The following is a 19,435-nucleotide window of genomic DNA, read 5'->3' as shown; positions in this document are numbered from 1 at the left end:
AACCCCGGGCCAACCTTCTAAACGGCTGCGGTTGAACCCAGGACTCCTGAACCCGCAGGCCCTATCCCAACTCCCGCTGTGCTGGGGAGTAACAAAACATTTTGGAAACTCGGGAATTTCATTTACTGCTACCATCCGAAACAATAATAGCATCTTTGTGTTCCTCCCGCCCCCTGGCTCCTCCTCCCGCCCCGAGGAGCGCATCGCTGGCCCTCGGTGGACGCAGCAGAGACAGCCCCGGGGAGCCTGGAGCGGTCAGAGGCGGCTGCAGACGCGGGGGCCCCGGGGCCCCCAGGCAACCTCCCCTCCCTGAACATCACTAATTCGTTTTCGGGAAAGAAAAAGACACAGCAGGAGAGATGCCCCTTTCCACCTTCCATCTCCTTTAGGTCATTCTAGCCCCCAGAAAAAAAGGGGGGGAGGAAGGAGGGAGAGAGGAAGAGAGGCAGAGAGAGAAAGGCAGGGAAAATTAAGGACAGCCACACAAGTCACCCTAAAGCATTCACGAAAACTTCAGCCTGGTTAATTGCTCCCATATGTCCTCCTCGGTTGTTTTAAAAAATCAGCAAGGAGGGAAGGCCGTGTCACTTCACTGATTTTAAAGAGATTGAAAAAAAAAGACTATCACTCCTCTTGATCCAGTCGCGGAGGGGTCCAGGCTCAGCCCCGAGGGACTAGCCCCCACCTTGGGAAAGCTAGGGACCCAGCAGGGAGAAGGGGGGCGGGGAGGCGCTGCGACGCGCCCGGGCCCGCGCCCGGCGGAAAGTTCGCGCGCGGCCTCGCCGCGGGTCCGGGAGCCGCCGCAGCCCGGGGCGGGGAGGGGCGCGGGAGGCGCGGCCCGGGCGGGCGCGCGAGAGGAAGGTGCCTTCGGGAACACGCGCAAGGGCGGGGATTCGGGCTGCCAATGAGGCCCCGCTGTGGGCCGTGCGAGGCGGGGGACGGGCGGGATCGCTGCCTTCGCTGTGGCAGCTGCGGGAGCAGCGGCAGCCTCGGAAGCCGGAGGAGAGTCGCCGGAGGAGTTGCGATCTGACCGCGCCCCGAGGCCCGGCCCTGGGGGTGGGGAATCGCGCCGAGGAGCTGGAAACTTTCCCGGCAGGTAACTCGGGCTGCCCGGCCGCCGCCGCGGGCCTCCTAGCGCCCCGGCAGGGCAGCTGTGCGGTGCAGGCGGGGGGAGAGGGTCCCGGGGAGGAAGAGACGGTGATGGGGAGAGTGGAAGGGCGTGTGGGAAAGTTTCTGGAGCCTGCCCCCCCCCTCTCTGGGCACTCCCGGGAGCTTTCCGGGGATAGGCACGGACATGTTGTGCACCCCGGGCCTTGGTGCCGGCGGCTCTGGAGAGGCTGCACCTTCCCCTCGCCATCCCCTCCGCACCGGACCGAACTGACCCCCGGCGGAGCTAGGGTGTGGGGGCACCGGAGACGCGCGGCGGCACGCTCGGGTTTCGGGCCATTCCTACCCGGCCTCTTCGACCCCTTTCTCGTCCCCTCTGTAGCCCTCGGGCTGGGCAGAGGCCTGGGCTGCGCCTGGTTCCTGGGGCAGAGGAGGCGGGGAGAGGCGCGCCTGGCACCCCGGGGTCCTGGGTGCCCCCGGAGTGTAGGGGAGCGCGGGTCGCGAAGTTGCTGGGTAAACTTAAGCCGGAGGGTGGTGGTGTCGTCATGCCCCAGTCTGGGCTGAAAGTCTATTGCTTCGCTTCCCAGAACACCGCAATTAACATATCCACATTCTTTCTTTGGGGGGGGGGGGGTGAGCTAGGTAGTATTAAACATTGAGGGGGAGCTGAGAAAGATGAGAATTGTATCAAGATAGTGAATACCCCTGTTCTTTGGAGAGTGGAAAGTGGTCACTTTAGGGGTACCTATGTCAGGGCGCACCTTCTTCCTGAAGAACTTTGGGGTGCAGCCCACAATACTAGGGGTGTGCGGGGCTCCCCACGTTGGCGCAGCAGCTTTCCGGAGCGGCGGGCGAGGAAGGAAGCCCCAGGCATTGTGTGCTGTGTTTGCGGATAGAAGCGTCTCTGGACCGGCGCTCTCGAAACTTACTTGACTTATTGTATAAGGCTCCGGGAGGAAATGCGGCGGTGGCCAGGTAGACACACGGCGCCGCGGCCAGGGGGTCGGAGGTTGCGGGGTTCAGACACAGCCTTCGCCTCCTGCTCCCTCTTGGCAGCCCCAGATCCCCGTGCGGGGCTGCTGGGACTCACCTAGGCAGTGCTGTTCCCTGTCGGAGTGCGCTCGGGGAGGTTAGGAGGGCGCCTTCATCTTGAACTTGACCCGAGTCGCAGCGCCGTCGGGGCGGATTGCTAGGTAAAGGGCAGCTGAGTCCTGCCGGGGGATGGGCCTCGGGCTCGGCCACAGGACGGAAGTGCCTGGTTCAGAATCTGAGGAAAGGGCTTAGGACCGCTGAGGTCACTAACTCTGGAAATACCACACCAGCGGGCTGCAGAAGTTTCTAATGTGTTTGGAGGGGGGTGGGGATGGGAGAGGAAAGGAGAAACCTGATTAGTTGGTACTGAGAGTTGCTATTTCTCTGTAGAGGAAATGAAGGGAGTCTGCATCTCTGCTTTCACCAGATCCGCTACACACTCTCTCTCTTCTTCCCTTCCTGGGTCATCTTTATTGCTGCCAGGCTGGCACTCCTGCAATGGGGGGGGGGGGGGGGGGCAAGTGAAGCTTCCCTGGCTAGCTTGGAGGTATTTCAGGTCTGCTACTAGGAAGATTCCTGGATTTTAACAGCTGCTTCTTGATTGCTGGGAATGAAAGAATTTACGAGCCACTGAGATCTGCTCATTATAGTAGCAGTCTGAATGTTTTACTCATCTAAGCTACTTATGGATCTCACAGGGGACCTTCCCTAGAGTCTGACAGCTTCTGCAAAGTTTGTGTCAGTCAGAACGCATGGTAAATATATCCTGGCCATGTTAAGATGTAAAGTATGTGGGAGAAAAGGAAATATGGTATCTGACATCCTTCAGGACTTCCTCCTAGGGCTGCTCCTGTTACCTGCCAAGTGAACTCAGTCCAGGCTTCCGGACTGTTGTGATTTGACAATAAGGGATGGGAAATAGTGTCATCGATTTTAGTGGAGTCAGGAAAGTCCAGAAATAAGTTTAAGGTCACTTTTCATGGCCCTGTCTTTCAGTTGAGTTGCCACAAACTTAAGTTTTGCAGGGACTTGGAAACTATGGTTTTCCTGCTTTCTTGGTTTAACCACCAGAATGTCCAAATTATCATAATTTATGTCCACCGTGGAACTAAAACATAACTGATTCATAGTCAGCCTTTTTCTGCTTCCCATAACAGCTTGTAGAAAAAAAGAACATTTTGTCTCTTTAACCACACACAATTTCTTTGGTGCCATACTGGGTTTTTTATACTGGGTGATTGAGAGCACAGTTTTAAAAACAATGGAATTTTCTCCATTAAATTGTCCATTTTTAGGCAACGTCCCCTTTAAGTTGCTGATTAATTCTTGATCTCCCCTGGAACATTAAAACCGGTATACCTGGGCTGATAGAACTGTAATCCATATTATAATGATGCCTGCCAGCATAGCTGGAGGTTAATATTATGTTGATATTTCCATTAGACATTTCTAACCCAATTGTTAAGGTTTTGTCTGGGTTGGATTGAAAGTAGGCTTTGAGTCTCATAGCCAGGGAACTGGCTTTATTTTTATCTTTCTGATGAAACGTTTAGTTTAACTTTTAAGTTACAGGAGTGAAGTTTACAAAAGCAAAATAAACAGAGGATTTATACAGATAAATAGGTGCTCCTTGACTTATGATAGGGTTATGTCCTGGTAAGTCCATCATAAGCTGAAAATATCACAAGTCAAAAATATATTTAATACTCCTAACCTACTGAACATGAATATCATAGCTTAGCCTATCCTACCTTAAATGTTCTCAGAATACTTACATTAGCCTACAGTTGGATAAAACCATCTAACAGCCTGTTTAATAATAAAGTACTGAATATCTCATGTTATTTATTATGTATATCACTTTCACACCATCAAAAAGTCAAAAAAATTATAAGGCCAACCATCATAAGGTGGGGACTGTGTGTGTGCGTGTGTGTTTACCATCTATACTATATCTGGGGAAGGATTTTAGTCCTAGGATAGTTTTGTCTTGAACTGTCTAAATTCGTATTTCAGTGGTGGAAAACTAGGCCCTTCCCACATCCCCCATACCAGTTTACAAAAGTGTTTTCTGTACGAGACTTTTTTTTAATCCTCACCTGAGGATATGTTTTTATTGATTTCTAGAGAGAGAAACATTGATCAGTTGTCTCCATATGTACCCTGACTGGGGATTGAACCTACAACCTGGATATGTGCCCTGACGGGGAGTTGAACCCGTGACCTTTCAGTGTCCTGATGACACTCCAACCAACTGAGTCACACCGGCCAGGGCTGTACAAGACTCTTACACTTTTCTGGGCCTTGCTTTTTTTCATCATTATCATCCCTAAAATGCAATCACCTTTCAGCCCTAAAGTTCTGTGATTCTCCGAGAGTCTGAGAAATGCAAGCATTCTGGAATCAGTGCTGTAATACTAGAACAGTGCTTTGGAGTTTATAAAGGGCTTAACTTACTTATTTTATCCCTGAACTCTCAGTTAAGTAAGCTGAGGCAGGGCAAGTTAGATTAGTTTGCTCAATATTACCTGTAAGCAGTGGAGTTGAACTTGAACTTAGGTCTTCTGATTCTCCCTGTTCCTCTCCCATTCCTCTCTTTATTCATGGAATCACCTGTGAATTGGCTAAAATGTGACAAACAGACTAATATTAATATGTGGCAGTTTCTCACAGTATTTCATTTATGGGTTATTCTGGTTTCAGAACCCCAGTGTTAACATCTATGCTTTGATGTCAGAGATTAAAAATAGTTCCCTAATGGTAATAAAACTTTCTCCCTGAAGAGAGTTCAGAAATTCACATACCTCAAACTAATCATTTGTTTATTCTTAACTTCTTTTTTATTAAGTAGGCTTCGGGGTATAGTGTGATTTATTATCCGGACTAGTAACCCAGACAGCATTCTTAAGGAAATCACTTCTCAAATCTGTACATCTCTTTAAAAATAAGAAATGAACATGTCATTTGTCTTTCATCTTGGTATCTCTCAGCTTAATTTACAAAGTCCGGATGAATGTCTCTTTCTTGGTGTCATCCTTCTTGAGCTCTTTTACTAATGTCTGGATAAATCTAGTTTTGCAGCACTTTCTGTTCTAAATAAGTTCCTCCGTTATAGTACTATTGACTTAATGATAAAGAAGTAGTGGGTTGCAGGTGACCCATTTTCACTGTGGCTCTAAGTGTTTGTCCTGCTTGCCTACTTAAGAACACTGAGTGCAACTTGACACTCATCTGGAAGCTGCTATGGATGTTCTTTAAAGCGTTCTAAAATAAAATTATGTGCTGAACTATAAGCTCTTTTATGTCTGAGCAGACCATCCATCTTCAGCTTTTTAAACTTATTCTAAGAAGAATGTCTTTTCTAAATATTAAGCAGTGGTGTTTCAACCGCAAAAAGGGGATGTATCCGTCAATACTGACTGTAAAGGCTGCCATTTCTTTCCATGTGTGCGAGGAAAGAGAGTGTTATGAAACAGGGTTTGCTAATGAAGCTGGGAGACTTCATAATCCTTGTATCAGAAGGGGAGGAGAGCAGCAAAGCCAAAGATAGGCTTCTGGCTGTTATTATCAGGAGAATGGATTTTGAATGACGGGAGGACTTTTGATAAGGAAGGTTATGTTGTGGAGAGTGAAAGGTTCTGGTTGGTTTGTGTCACAGCTGAGGGTTGCCCTTCTGGGGTAGATGCTGCCTTTAGGGGCTCCTGCAGGTGTGTGTGATCAAGGAGAATATTCTGGACAGAAGAGGCCCATAGGTGAGAATGTCAAGGACAAGAAAAGTCTTACAGAGAGATGGCATAGTCCCTGGATTTTAGCACAGATTTTGCTACTACCATGGGTGAATTTTAGTAAAAGTCTTCCAGCCACAGTTGTATATATAGATGTGAACCCAGGATGTGAACCCATATAGCCCAGAGCCACAGTGACTCACCACCTTCCCTGCCCCACCCCAGCATGCCTAGGGTTGCTTGTCTATCATGAACAGTGATTATTACCTCTGTGAGTCGGGGTGGCGGGTGGGGCAGTCTCTAAGAAACACTGGGCTATGACCTTTTCATGCGTATAGAGTCATGCAAAAACAGGATCCTATATTTTGCGTGCTTCTGAAGAAATATGAGAACGATTTGACATACAAGGGTGCATATAATGATTTGTGTAGTTTAGAGCACAATAGAAGCTTATGTAATGTGCTTTTCCCCCCTGTCATATCAGTATGTTCTTCTTTAGCACTGTTTAAATGGCTGTGTAGTAAACTTATTATGTATATTACCATAATTTATTTAACCAGTCCTTTTTGACATTTAAGTATGTTGGAAAGAAATGTCTCTTATGGCCTGTGATTTACTCATTAAATCACAGGGCCCAGCATAGCACCCAGCACATACAGGTACCTGGCTGCTGGTAGCTTCCTAACCTCACATCAAGAAACTGTTTGCTCTTAGTGTCAACTTGGGAAAACCCTGGAGAGAACCTGACTGGCCTGATGCCAGCCAAAGGAGAGTTATGGTTGGCATTCCCCATTGACCTACAAGATGGGATGGTGGGGAGACAAAGTGTCCCACAAAGAAGGGGCCTATTGTTAGTGGAAGAGGGAGGAATCTGGGTAAACAAAAAGAGCTAGCTGTCTAATGCAAGACATGTTTCCAAAAGTGGTATTGCTGGTCATAACATATCAATATGCCAAAGGGTGTGAACATTTATAATGCTCCTGTGATGGACATCCCATGGTCTTGAGAGTAGACTTTTCCACATTCTGTGGGAGTTTGAATTGCTGCATATACAGGAGCTTGTGTACTGAATTATTGCTAAGAACTCAGGGGTTGTCATCATCCCCATATAACCCATTATACGCCTGTCTCTCTGCCATACTTTATTCTAAATTACTTGGGATTAGTAACACCAATTATTAACGTTTTTTGAGTGCTTGCTGACTCTGAACTAAATGTTTGAATTTAAAAACAAACATCTGAGGAAATGAAACGGTATAGTTTTTTCTTCCCCCATTGTCCTACATACATAGAGGGCAATGGCAAGGTTGGTTTGTTGCCCAAACCACAGCATTCCCATCTTGGTCCCCCTTTCTTCTTGTGGCTTAAACCAGCGGCCGTTCATTTGTGCGAGGTCAGAAATTGGAGTGGGGCTCAGCTGGATGGTTCTTCTGCCTGTGCCTAGGCTCACTCATGCTCTGGTGGTTACATGATTCATTGCAGGGGCCATTGCTGTAATAATTTACCACATTACTTGGTAACATAATCCTGCTTTTGATTAGTTTTCCATTGGCCATATACTTCAGGGTACGTTGGCTGTATCCCCTGCCCCAAGAGGTGCATTTTGATTAAGCCAAATCAACTTGAGTAATACCATACTTGTTGCCAGTGACTGGTTAATGAGTAGGGATGTGACACCTATTAGGTCCCACCATATTGGGAACCTAAGGTTGTCAGCAAAGTAGAACAGGTTGACATTCTGAGACTCAAAGAGTACAAGGATGGAAGATGCCTAAGACCACAGTGACGTTTTTAGCTACTGAATTAACCAACCCTAGAACCACTGTGACTCAAAACTTCTTTTGTGAGAAAATTTTTTTTATTCTTGGAGACAGCACTGTCCAAAGTGGAGTGTGCTAGATGATTCAGTAGGGAAGAAAATGTTAAAAACTAATCTAGAAAAGAATTAAGCTTTATTAATATTTAATAGGTGGTTGACACTAGTTGGTATATATGAAAGCCTCCTGTCACTGAGATTATCTGAGGTTGCCTGAGGGAAGAGTGGGCATTGTACAACCTGGTGAAATTGATGATGTACCCTCATTCGTATTCTGGCCTGTGGTGAACTCTATCCATATAAATGGATTTATGGATTATATTACCTTGTATTAATTAAACTGACTTCCACAAAATGGGCAAGTGGCTTAAAAAGGTTCTTGCAGAGAAAGTGTAATGATAATGATGTAAGTATACAGGAACAAGAAAATATCTTATCAGGAGATTAGGAAATGACTTAATCAAATTTAATCAGAAGTTGGCACAAGACTGTGGATTTGTATTAATACAAATAAAATTCAAGACTACTGTTTGAATAATTCTCATTCTTTAAAAAGTTTTTATTTGTTTTATGTACTTACTACATTAGCATGTACATGAACTTCATAACTCTAGTCTTTTAATTAGGTATAAATTACAGTATATACAACTTAAAACATATTGAGGGTACATGTTTAATTTTTTTACTGTTAGGGCTGCATGATCAAAAAAGTTTTGAGACCGTAGTTTACGTCTCTTATAATCACTTATTTTTGTTGCTTGCAGCTGAAAGCATAGCTGATGTAAGGATGAGTAAGAGCTGTGGCTCTTCCCCTTATATTCACAGCTCCCGATTCTCCATCGTCTGGGTTGTAACTTTCTTTTCCAGACCCAGTTGTCCTCTCTGTGTCTGCAAATGCCGCTGAGCTCCTGCCCATTCTATTACTGTCACATACTGTGTGTCAATTTTGCCTTTGAGGAGGCTGTTTTCCCCTCTCCCACCACTGAAATTTTCATTGTCCTTCAAGGCTTTGCTCAAATAAATATTGCTTTCTCATTAACATTTTTCTGTAATTTCCCCCTTTCGCATTTAAATGGTTCCTGCTATTTAATCCCCCTAGCATACTGCTTGTACATTCTTTACGAGATTTTTCTTGTTTTGCCTTTTATTATTAAGTTGTTCCTGTTTGCTTTGCCTATGGGTTGTAAGCTTCTTGATGGTAGGGGCCTGTCTTGCCTTGGTCGTATTTTTTTAATTGCTTGTTTTCCCTTCTCTGAAAAATGGAGGCAGGGAACTCACAGTTATTAATTAAACAGAGCTCATGCCAGATACTGTGTGGAGGTCCATCTCCAGCCCTCCACAGCCCTAGGAGGTAGAGAGCTTCACCTACGAGGGATCTGAGGCAGGGAGTGCACGTGGCCAAGACAAGAGGATGCAGGATCCAAACCTGGGTCGTGTTTATCCCAAGTCTGTTTCCTCGGCCCGCACACGTGTTGCTTGTAGTTACGTATTGTCCTTCTTTCACGTGGCATCACTGACACGGCTGAAAATGGGAAATGCCCTGGGATGATGGTGCAGAAACATCACTGGACAATCCAGGCAGGTCCATTGGATCCAAAGCAGACTCTTCTCTCCTTGTGGAGTGAACAGAAAGTCCTGGAGGATGAGATGTATGAAGATCTAAATGCCTGTGGACAGTCAGCTATCTGCAGGTACCACCAGTCAAAACCAGGGGAGGCATGCCCATGGTGGGGTCTGGCTTGATGCCCCTGTCGGGAGGCAGGGGCGTCCCTGTCGGACTCTACATCGCTCAGCTGAATCGAATTATTTATGCCGATAGTCTCTCCATGGTGAGGATAATTGAGGGTTGACAAGTTGTTGGCTTTCAAGTTGAGCCATGTTAAATATATGTTATCATGATGGAAAACAGACATCTCTCCAGGGTTTTGAGGGTCAAATGACAGAATGTATATGAAAGGGTTTTGAATGTTGTAAATTGCCTCCCAGATGCAAGGGAGACATCAGATTTGTTTCCTTGTAGCAGTGACTTCTAGCTCAGATTTCTTTGTTAGCCATTTTTGTTCTCTTTTAGGAGTATTTCCAAAGTTTTAAAGTGTTGAGGCTCTTAAATGGAACAGGATACAGTTTTTCTAAACACACACACACAACCAGATTATTAGCTGAAATCTTGCTGTGAAACTTTTAGCCATGAAGTAAGTAGAATTTGTGGTAAGCTGGGTGTTTTTGTAACAATGGGGCCACTTCTGGTGTATAAAGATGGAAATTGGGGGGACTTTGAGGTAAATTACTGGAAACCCTTAAGTATCACCTGAAACGCTGTCTTAAGAGTTTTGATTTTAGATTTTTTTTGTTGTGTTTTGTTATTGTGAAGCCAGTAACTTATTTTGAGGCGTCATAGGCTCCTGTGACAATCTCAAGGTACTTTTGAAAGTGAAAACTAGGTGTGGTTTGACAACTTGTATAAACTTGAAATCTATTCCATTATAGATTTCCAAGGAAATGGATTAAAATAAGTAAGATTTAACTGCATTTGAGGGAAGTTTTATGGTGGTAATTTAATATTGTAGAAGGAGTCTGAATTAAAATTAAAACATGTTAACTTACAAAGTAAACATCAACTTATTTATAGATGCAAAAGACAGAAAAAATGAGTGGCACCTAAATTGTAAATAGATGCAGTAGTGAATTTTTTTTACTTGAAGGTCTTGAAGCATGCACATGATTTAGAAGACCTTACCTCAAAGTGTAATTCCCGAAGTGGATTCCATAGGAAACTGATTTTTAAGAAATTAATAGATGTTATATAGGGAAAAAAGATTCTATTATGTTCAGATAACTGGGAATACCTGGGCTAACCAAAGTAAAACAGGTATTTTTGTTTTTAACTGCAGGAATTTTGAGCAACTTTACTTCTAATGTTCATTCTGAGTCTCCTTGAAGGGGAACAGAGTATTTAGTATTTCTCAAATGCATTGTGCTGTAGAAACATTTTTACAAAGCATCTTTTGGCCAGAGAACAGTGTTGGGTTGTTTAATTTGCTGAAATATTTTAATGGAAACCCCAGACATCATATATTTTCACCTGACAAACTTTCCATATGCATTTGTAACTAAGGACTTAAGCAAAATATAAATAAATAAATAAATAAATAAATAAATCACCACCCATTGTCACTTTTAATAAAATTCACAATAATTTCTTAGTGTCATCTCATTAGCCCCCCAGATGTCATTTGTCACCACTTTGATTTTTGGAACCAGGATTCAGTCAAGGTTCACATATTGTACCCTGTGTGTTATTTATTTTTTTTGTCACTTTAGTCTTTTTAAATGTAGAAGACTACTATCTTACCACCCCCTCCTTCTCCCTCCTGGCATTTAGAAGAGACTGGTAGGCTGTCCCATATTCTAAAAGTGTTTCCTGTGGTATTGTTTACCTTGTCCTTTGTCTCCTGTATTTCTTATAAACTAGAGGTTAGATCTAAAGACATTTAGATTCATGTAAAATATTTTTTACAAGAATAAGCATGAATTTAGCAATGCATAAGTAGCCCTTTTTTTAAATATAGAGAAGTAAAGGCTTAGAGTATGTTGGAAGTTAATTTTATTAGTATATCAAAGAGGTGCAAGTTTAATTTATTCCAGCTGTGGTTGGAACATGGTGGTATTCTGAATAGTTGGCCTGGTTAAATGGATATAAGTTTTCAGTATATTTTTAAGACTAGAAACCATGTGCCTCTTGGGTAAAATGGCCTGGGTGTTAAAGCATTTTTGGTGGTTAAATTTGATTCAGAATGACAGGGAATCTGAATTGTAATGGTAAAACACTATTCCATAAAGATTTATTTCTAAGCACATTAATTTAGGAATATGCATTAAATCTACTTCTATTTGATAAGTTTTAACAGAATGCTTTTTTGATAAATGCTTATGCTAATTTGAAATACAGCCGTAAATCTAAGTACACCCTCAGGGTGATACTTTCTCTTTTTGAAAACAGTTTTTAAAATTTTTCAATTATAGCTGACATATGTATAATGTTACATTAGTTTCAGGTGTATAGCATAGTGATCAGACATTTGTATAACTTACAAAGTGACTTGGGGTGATAATTTTCATATGTACATTGGTCTTAGAAACTCAGGTATGTAAATAAAAGTTCTTATCATAGCTGACTTTGCTAACTTAATTTGCTGTTTAAGTTTTTTCCCCTTGATATGTTTCCAAGTGCTTGTTGTATGTCTGGGAAAAATTAAAGGAATTTTGTGAGTCTTAATGAAGAATAGCATAGTATGTATAAAGTAGTTTTGTGTGATAGATGGTAGCTATCATAGGCAGTTCCCAGCACATTCTTATATTTAATCCCTTAGTGGGCAAGAATACTGTTTTATACATTAAAATTTGCCTCTTTTGGATAATAAAGTGCCTTGGACAGAACAGGTAGGTACTTTATAACTATAGCAAGACACTAAAAATATACACATACACTCCTTTTTTCTCCTTCCCTTTAAAAAATACAAATATCTATGGTATAGTGAAAAAACATGATCTTTGAAGCCCGATGAACTGTGGTTTCATGTGTAGCTCTGGGCAGTTTACTTGACCTCTGTTTCTTTGTCTGTAAAATGGGGTAGTAATTCCTATTTCATAAGATTCATGCTAAGACTAAAGGTGAAAACCTATATGAAACACTTAGCACCAGCCTTGGCTCATAAGTGCCTAAAATAGGTCCTCTTCTTTTTTTGCCTCTTAACCGTATTTTAAAATAAAGCTTTTTGGATCAGTAGTTGAATGGAAGTTTTTGTTTGTTCTGAGTGTTGTCGAAACTGCTAATTTTAAGGTACTTGTTACAGAAGTCCAGAAAAGACCTTGATTTCAAGATAATCTGTATAGTTAGTTGGTCGCTTATATTAAAGCAGTTAGATGTTTATATGAAATGTTTTGAACAAGCACTTGGGACAGTTTTAAATGGTAATTTATAGAGCAAAAGGAACCAAAGAAAAAAAGGGTATTTTATTATTGGCATAAGGATATTGTTAACAAACTGTCTGGTTTTAATGAAAATCGGCATTTTCAAAATCCACTTATTTAATAAGACTGTGAGAACATGAGACACTCTGTTGACTTCAGTAGAGTTTTGTTTGAGTGTGGTTTGGAACATTGCACTTTGTTCTCTTTAGATGGACTACGTCTGTAGCACCACACTCAAGTCATACCCTGTGTTTATGAAGAGGGCTCTCGCCAACCGGGAGTGCAGGCTTCCCTAGGGGAGAGGGGCCAGTGCTTCCCAAAGGGCTCACCTCCTCACAGCGGGGAGGAGGGGAGAACTCTCCTTCCCATCCTTGTGCCCTATTAAAGACTCACCTAAAGAGAGAATTCATGAACCCTAAGTTTTGAACAGAAGTCAAGGAGCAGTTTGGAGGCTGTTTAAATAGACATGGGCCTTGCCTTCTTGGCATTTATGGGTAAACTAAGAGATGTCCCCTCTGTCAGCTGTGTCGTGTGTTGGGGCATTTGGCACTGTTAGTGGCTTATGCAAGAAAAAGGTCTCAGGGAGACAAGGGCTGACGGGGCTCCCTGCCCATGCAGTACCTGTTCTCTGAGGATGAACTTGAAGCCCTGAGGACATGCAAGTCCAGCCGCCGGCGAGCTTCTTACACCTTTCCTGCACGTTAAGCAACCATTTTCTTTATCCCTTCCTTTTGGAAACGTTTTGTTTAAGCAAGAGGGACTGTTTAAACTGTCCAGCTCCACATACCAAAAGTCAAGCCAGGAGGAATCAAAGAGCATCATGGAAGAAGTGAGGAGATGCCATTTCTAGAGGGATAGTGATTGCCTTCTAAGCCGATGGGAAGTTTTAAAGGCATTTCACCTTCATGGGGCTTTTTTTTTTTTTTTGCTTCCTTCATTAAGAGCAGCCTTAGCTTGCTCAACAAATATAATATCCTTATGAGTTTTGGGAGTAAAAAGTTACCACAAAGGTGTTAACTGTTTGACAAATTAGAAACTGTTTTCATTTGTCAAAGGGTGGTGGAAGTCTTTCATTTTTCTAACAAATATTTCCTGAGGGCTGTCACTGTGCCCTCCTGAGTGTGACGCCCAGCCCTGTGCCTCAGTGTGAGGAGACAAGTGCATGCGTAGGACACATGTTAGACGAGTGCAGCAGGGAAGTAGAGGAGTGGGAAGAGGAAGAGGAGGAGGAGGGGTGGCTGGGGAGGGCTTCAGGGAGGAGGTGAAGGATGCCAGGTGGGGAGAGGGCAAGGGACTTTCCATGAAGGAAGCACCGTGAGCAGAGGCCGGAGGCATGAAAATACAAGTCATGTTTGGGGTGTTGTTACCAGAACAGATGGTGCTTGGCATTTGGGTACAGTGGCAGGGAGGAGAGAGCCAGATTGCAAAAGGCCCTGCATGCCAGGCCAAGAAGTATGGACTTGATCCTGTAAAGTAAGCGATAGCTGTCAGAGGTTTTAAAGCAGAGAGATGATGTAATCAGAGCTGTGTGTTGGAGAAAAGCTTTGGCAGCAGTGGTGTGGAGGAGAGACGGGTGTGGGGACAGATGGGTGGCAGGGCTCTCTGTTACGAGGCTTTTGAAGTAGGTCAGGTGAGAGATGATGTTTGAGCCGGAGTTGGTGGGAGGAAGAGAACTCCTGTCAGTTGAATACCTTTTATTGTTCATTTGGGAGCATTAGCTCATGTAATCTAAGCAAAAAACCGTTTCCTAGAGTGCCGTCATCCTCATTTTGCAGAGAAGGAAACTGGCTCAGTTACCTGGCTCAGTCGAGATTGGAACTCAGGTCGACAGTCCTGTGCTTTTAGGACACCGTGCTTTTACAACAGAGGGAATGAAAATGCAAAGAAGGCTGAGCACGGGAGATGATTTTTTGGGGGTGGAGTGGAAGCTTCTTCTCAAACAGAAAAGGAATACATACATCAGGTCCTTGAATAACATCATCTTGTTCAAGGTCATTTCATTATAATGTTGATGTGATGCTGTGAGGTGCCGTGGCAACTTACCTCTTGTTTCTATCAATTAGCCTTTGGTAAAATTGATTTCCTTACCCGTCGTTTCACTTCAAGTCGCAGAACCTATGGATGATGTAAAGTCAAGGCTTCTTGTCCTTGGCAGCTGACTGAAGGTGGAAAGCAAGGCTGTTTCCAGGCGGGGCAGCAAACATGTGGACAGTGAATGACAAGTAACTGAGAACTTTCTCAGGAGGGGAGAGGCAGGGTTTGGGGCCCCTCTGGGGAAGCCAGTTGGAAATGCCCAGTAGACAGTTGGAAATTTGGTTCTTGGAGTGGCATCCCAACCTCCCTGTAGAAACTCCTTGGAGTCCTCTGGGTAGGCTTGGGATAGAACTTCTGTAGGCAGGTTGTAGCAGGATCATACTTTGGAGAATGTTTAATTTCACTTCTTTCAGGGAGGTTTTGATGGCTCCTTAAACAATATGATGTTGATCTCTGGTAAAAAGCAACATCTAGGGAAATTGCTTGTTTTTAGGAACTTAGGTACATTAATATTTAATTCTGCCAAGGATGCTTTTTAGTTATTTGGATTAATACTCAAAAGCACGAAGCCCTAAAAATTAGGTTTGTTTTTCCCTTTTAAGTGGACCTTTGGCAAGAGATTTCTAGTGAAATTAGATTCTGAGTGTTTTTCTTGCTTATGAAAAAGAGGTTGAAGGAGGGAACCTGGGATGTGTAGAGTGAGGAGTAATACCCTGGGATTCTTGGTTTGCCTGGGAATGGCCTAGGTTGTCACAGTTGAAGGCCACTGAATGGGGATAGCATGGTGATTATATTTAGCAAAGCTATATTATATATTTGTAAGTTGTTAAGGCAGTAGATCTTAAATGTTATCTCACATATACGGTAATTATGTGATGGGGTGGTGGTGTTAAGTAATCTAATTGTGGTAATAATTTTGTGATTTGTGTTATCAAATCACATATGCCTTAAACTTACATATGTTATATGTCAATAATATCTCAATAAAACTGGAAAGTAAGTCACTGAAAAGTACTCGACTCTTTGAAATCTAGGTTTTAAACCCCATCAACCAACCAGTTATTAGACTATATACTTGTTATTAGTTCAGACTGTGGTCTAAGGCCCTTCTCCCCTTCCTCTCAGTCAATCGTGTGTTTTTAAAAAATTGAGATATAACTGACATGTAATATTATATTAGTGTCAGATGTACAACATAATGATTCGATATTTGTATATATTGCCAAATGATTACCACAATGGTCTATTTAACATCCATCACCACCTATAGTTATAAATGCTTTTTCCTTATGATGAGAATTTTTAAGATATACTCTCTTAGCAATTCTCAAGTATACTGTACAGTATTGTTAGCAATAGTCACCATGCTGTACATTATATCCTCAGGATTTATTTTTTGTTTGTTTTTTGGTTAATCCTCACCTGACACTATTTTTTTCTGTTGAGTTTTTTTTTTTTTTTTTAAGAATGGAAGGGAGGGGGAGAGACAGAGAAAGAAACATTGATGTGAGAGAGACACATTGATTGGTTGCATCCCACACACACCCCAACCAGGGCCAGGGATTGAGCCTGCAACCGAGGTACCAGCCCTTGACCGGAATTGAAGCCTGGACCCTTCAGTCCACAGGCTGACACTGACCACTGGGCCAAACTGGCTAGGACAGGACTTACTTATTTTAAACTGGAAGTTTGTACCATTTGACCTGCTTCACCCATTTTGCCTACCCCTCACCTTGCAAGTGGTACCGTTTTTGGGTGAGTGGAGGCTTTCAAGCCAGACAAACCGGGCTCAGGTCCCAACTTAGCCCCTTAGTCAGTGTCACCTGGGCTGGTAACCCAGCCTCCCCGAGCTTGTTTTCTGTGACTTTGGAAGGCGGGTACTTTTGAAGGTTGGTTGGGAATTGAGTGACGTAAAATCAAAACATGTAGACCTGCACCCAGCCATGTCCCCTCATCTTGGGAGGGAGGGTGAGCTTGGAAGGGCACCTCATTCAGCCACCCAAGTGCCTCCTTACTCCAGCTGGCGGTGCGTTTAGGCTCGACTGGGCAGTGCTTTTCTTTATAACCAACCATCGCCTGCCTTATTCTACCTTCCCTCGAGAATTAGGAGGCTGATAATAGGAAAGTGGTTTTTTTCTGGTTTTTGTTTTCAGTCTTTGTGTCTTTTTTGTTGGTACTTGGTTTCCCTTGGGATAATTTTTGCTTCTTTTTCTCCCCTAATGAACAAGGTTTGGGTTCATTAACTGCTTGCTGCTGATTAGTTCCTTTTTTCTCATGTGTGGGAGGGAGGAGCAGCTTCCTCTTGTTTTCCCACCTTTGCTAAATGCAGTTTCTACTTCTATGTTGATCACAGGGCTTCCCAGCTGCCTGTCCTGGTGGAGGGGACAGGAGGAGGCTGGCTTGCTCTCCGGTTGGTTTGTTTAGTCACTGAAGAAAAAACCCCTCAGCGTGGTGCCAGTCTCTGCACTAGTTCCTTCTCTTAAATTATCTAATTTCATTCTCTTAAAGGCCTTGAGAGAAATCAGGCATTCTTACTACCCCCAGTTTTCAGAGGGGGTCTATACCCAGCCCCAGCTCTCATAGCCAGTTAACAGGACACTGGCACCTGCTCCTACAGTGCATCCCTTTTGTCCCACCCTGCTCCCACTGATAGGCATTCCTGGGTGGCGGAGTTGGTGCAGAATTGGTCAAATTTGAAATCTTTTAAGGGTGCCGGCCCAAAGGCCAGTGTTAGCGAGTGGTATGGGGACCGTTGGGGCTGTAAGTTGGGACGTGGGGAGGGAAAGGTGGATGCAACTGATGGTGCCAGCAGGGAGAGCGGGCTGGTGGAACTAAGAAGGAATATTGCAGCTGCCTAAGGCTGCTGCTTGTTTTGGTTTGGAACGGCTCGTGAAAGACTCTGCCTGGGTATGCTAAGTGCGTATCTGTGGATGCTATAGAAAAGATTTGCTTGTTCATAACCTGTTTTTCTTCTTCTGCCATTTTAGTCCTACATTCTAGATTGTTTGTTACTGAGTATTTTGGGGGACTACAGTGCCCTTAGATTATCCAAAATAATTATGAAGGTGCCCTGCCCTTCGGGTCTGTGTATGTGACCTCTTCACTTTCAGCATGAAAGCATGTAAGCCTCAGAGGTCCTGGCCGGATAGCTCAGTTGGTTACAGCATTGTCCCAATACGCCAAGGTTGAGGGTTTGATCCCCAGTCAGGGCACATACAAGAATCAGCCAGTGAATTCACGGATAAGTGGAACAGCAAGTCAGTGCTTCTCTCTCTCTCCCTAAAATCAATCAATAAACAATTTAGAAAAAAACCATGTAAGCCAACAGCACAATGGAAAGAACAGTGATTTTGGAGTAAAGTAGACTTAGTTTCAGATTTCAGCCCTCTCTATGTCCTTGGACAAGTTTCTTAACTTTAGGGCCTCAGTTTCTTCATTTGTAAAATGGGGATCATTGTATTCAGTGAGAAATAATGTTTGTAAAGTACATCCAGAGTAGGGCTTGGCACCTAATAGGTGTTCAGAAGTTTCCTTATTCATTTCAGTTTGATTCAATGAGTGTTAAATATATTTAGTGTGTCAGACTTTGTACCTAACTCTGGCCCTCACAAAGATAGTAAAATGTGGTTTCAGCCCTGGAGGAACTTGAAATCTGGGCTGACATACAAATTCACGATGAGGAAGGTAAGTCCCGAGGGAGCATTTCCTCTGCCCTGAGGGTTGGGACATCTTCTTCCAGAAGGAGGTTATACCTAAACTCACTCTTGAAGGATTGAGTAAGAATTAGCCAGGCAAAGGAAGGTGGGATGGGTTGCAGCCAAAGCAACAGCATGAGCAATGGATGGAGTATTTCGGAGAACTAGGCTCAGCCTGGGTTTGGCTGGAAGCAGGGAGTACTGGGAAGTGAGCCCAGAGAGCCTGGTGTCTTTGAAGGTTCCTAGTGCCTGGCTAGGTTGGAAAATCAGAATGTAAGGAAAAATAATTATATAAATAGTGTTTAATAGCATTGTCAGACATTTTTATTGTGCACAGTCTGATTAAATAAATGGTGCGTCCATACAATAAAGTGCTCTGCAGATGTTAAAGGAGCGGTTTATATGTGATCTTAAGGAGAAACTTCCAAGAATTTAATTAAATGAAAAATACATCAATGCACAGAGTATCTTTGGAAGCATATATAAGAAACTACTTAGGGCGATTGTCTTTGGGAGGGAGGTGGAGGTCTGGAATAGATGACAGTCTTGGATTTTACTGCAGACCCTTTTGTACTGTTTGGCCACTTTTCACATGCACATATTTCTTTTAAAAAAAAATACTGGAAAGAAATGACTAATGTCGTGCATTATCAGGTGAGCTGGAAACCAAGGAGCAGGGTGTAAAAATAACTTGTGCAACTGCACCGCAATGCTATTATGCAGAATGCTGGATTATTTCATGCTCTGACAATAATACCATTCATGGGGGGTTTTTGAGGTTCCCACTTTCACATACATTATTTCAGTCAGAATTAATCACTTCCATCTGTGCTCTCATAGCAATTAAAATATTTTAGAAATTATAAATGTTAAATGATGCACTGTACAGTTTGGGAAAGGAGGTAAAATGATATAATTTTTTGATACAACATCCATGATCTCATTCCCTCCCATTCTTTGTAAAAAATAAGACTGTAACTAAAATACACATTTACTCATAGGCTTTTCTGTTTAGTGTGCTCTCATGCATTTGCCATAGTGTTGTGTGGTGGTTC

General features: G+C 43.3%; 1 protein-coding gene across 6 annotated transcripts in view; it reads left to right on the top strand.

Annotated features, from left to right (window-relative positions):
- Nucleotides 1–1,005: 1,005 nt before the first annotated feature.
- The window catches only part of TANC1 (tetratricopeptide repeat, ankyrin repeat and coiled-coil containing 1), a 211,830-nt gene continuing 193,400 nt past the window's right edge, over nt 1,006–19,435 (top strand). For 5 of the 6 annotated variants that reach the window (XM_087819835.1, XM_016215958.2, XM_016215222.2 and 2 more), the window contains exon 1: nt 1,006–1,096. The gene's annotated coding sequence lies outside the window, so the exon portion shown is untranslated. The remainder of the gene's footprint in view (nt 1,097–19,435) is intronic. The other variant, XM_087819834.1, reaches the window with a different exon arrangement.

Source organism: Miniopterus natalensis, chromosome 8 (genome assembly GCF_054644295.1).
Source record: "Miniopterus natalensis isolate mMinNat1 chromosome 8, mMinNat1.hap1, whole genome shotgun sequence".
NCBI lineage: Eukaryota > Metazoa > Chordata > Mammalia > Chiroptera > Miniopteridae > Miniopterus > Miniopterus natalensis.
Note: the sequence above shows the minus strand (reverse complement) of the source record. Positions and strands in the feature narration are given on the sequence as shown.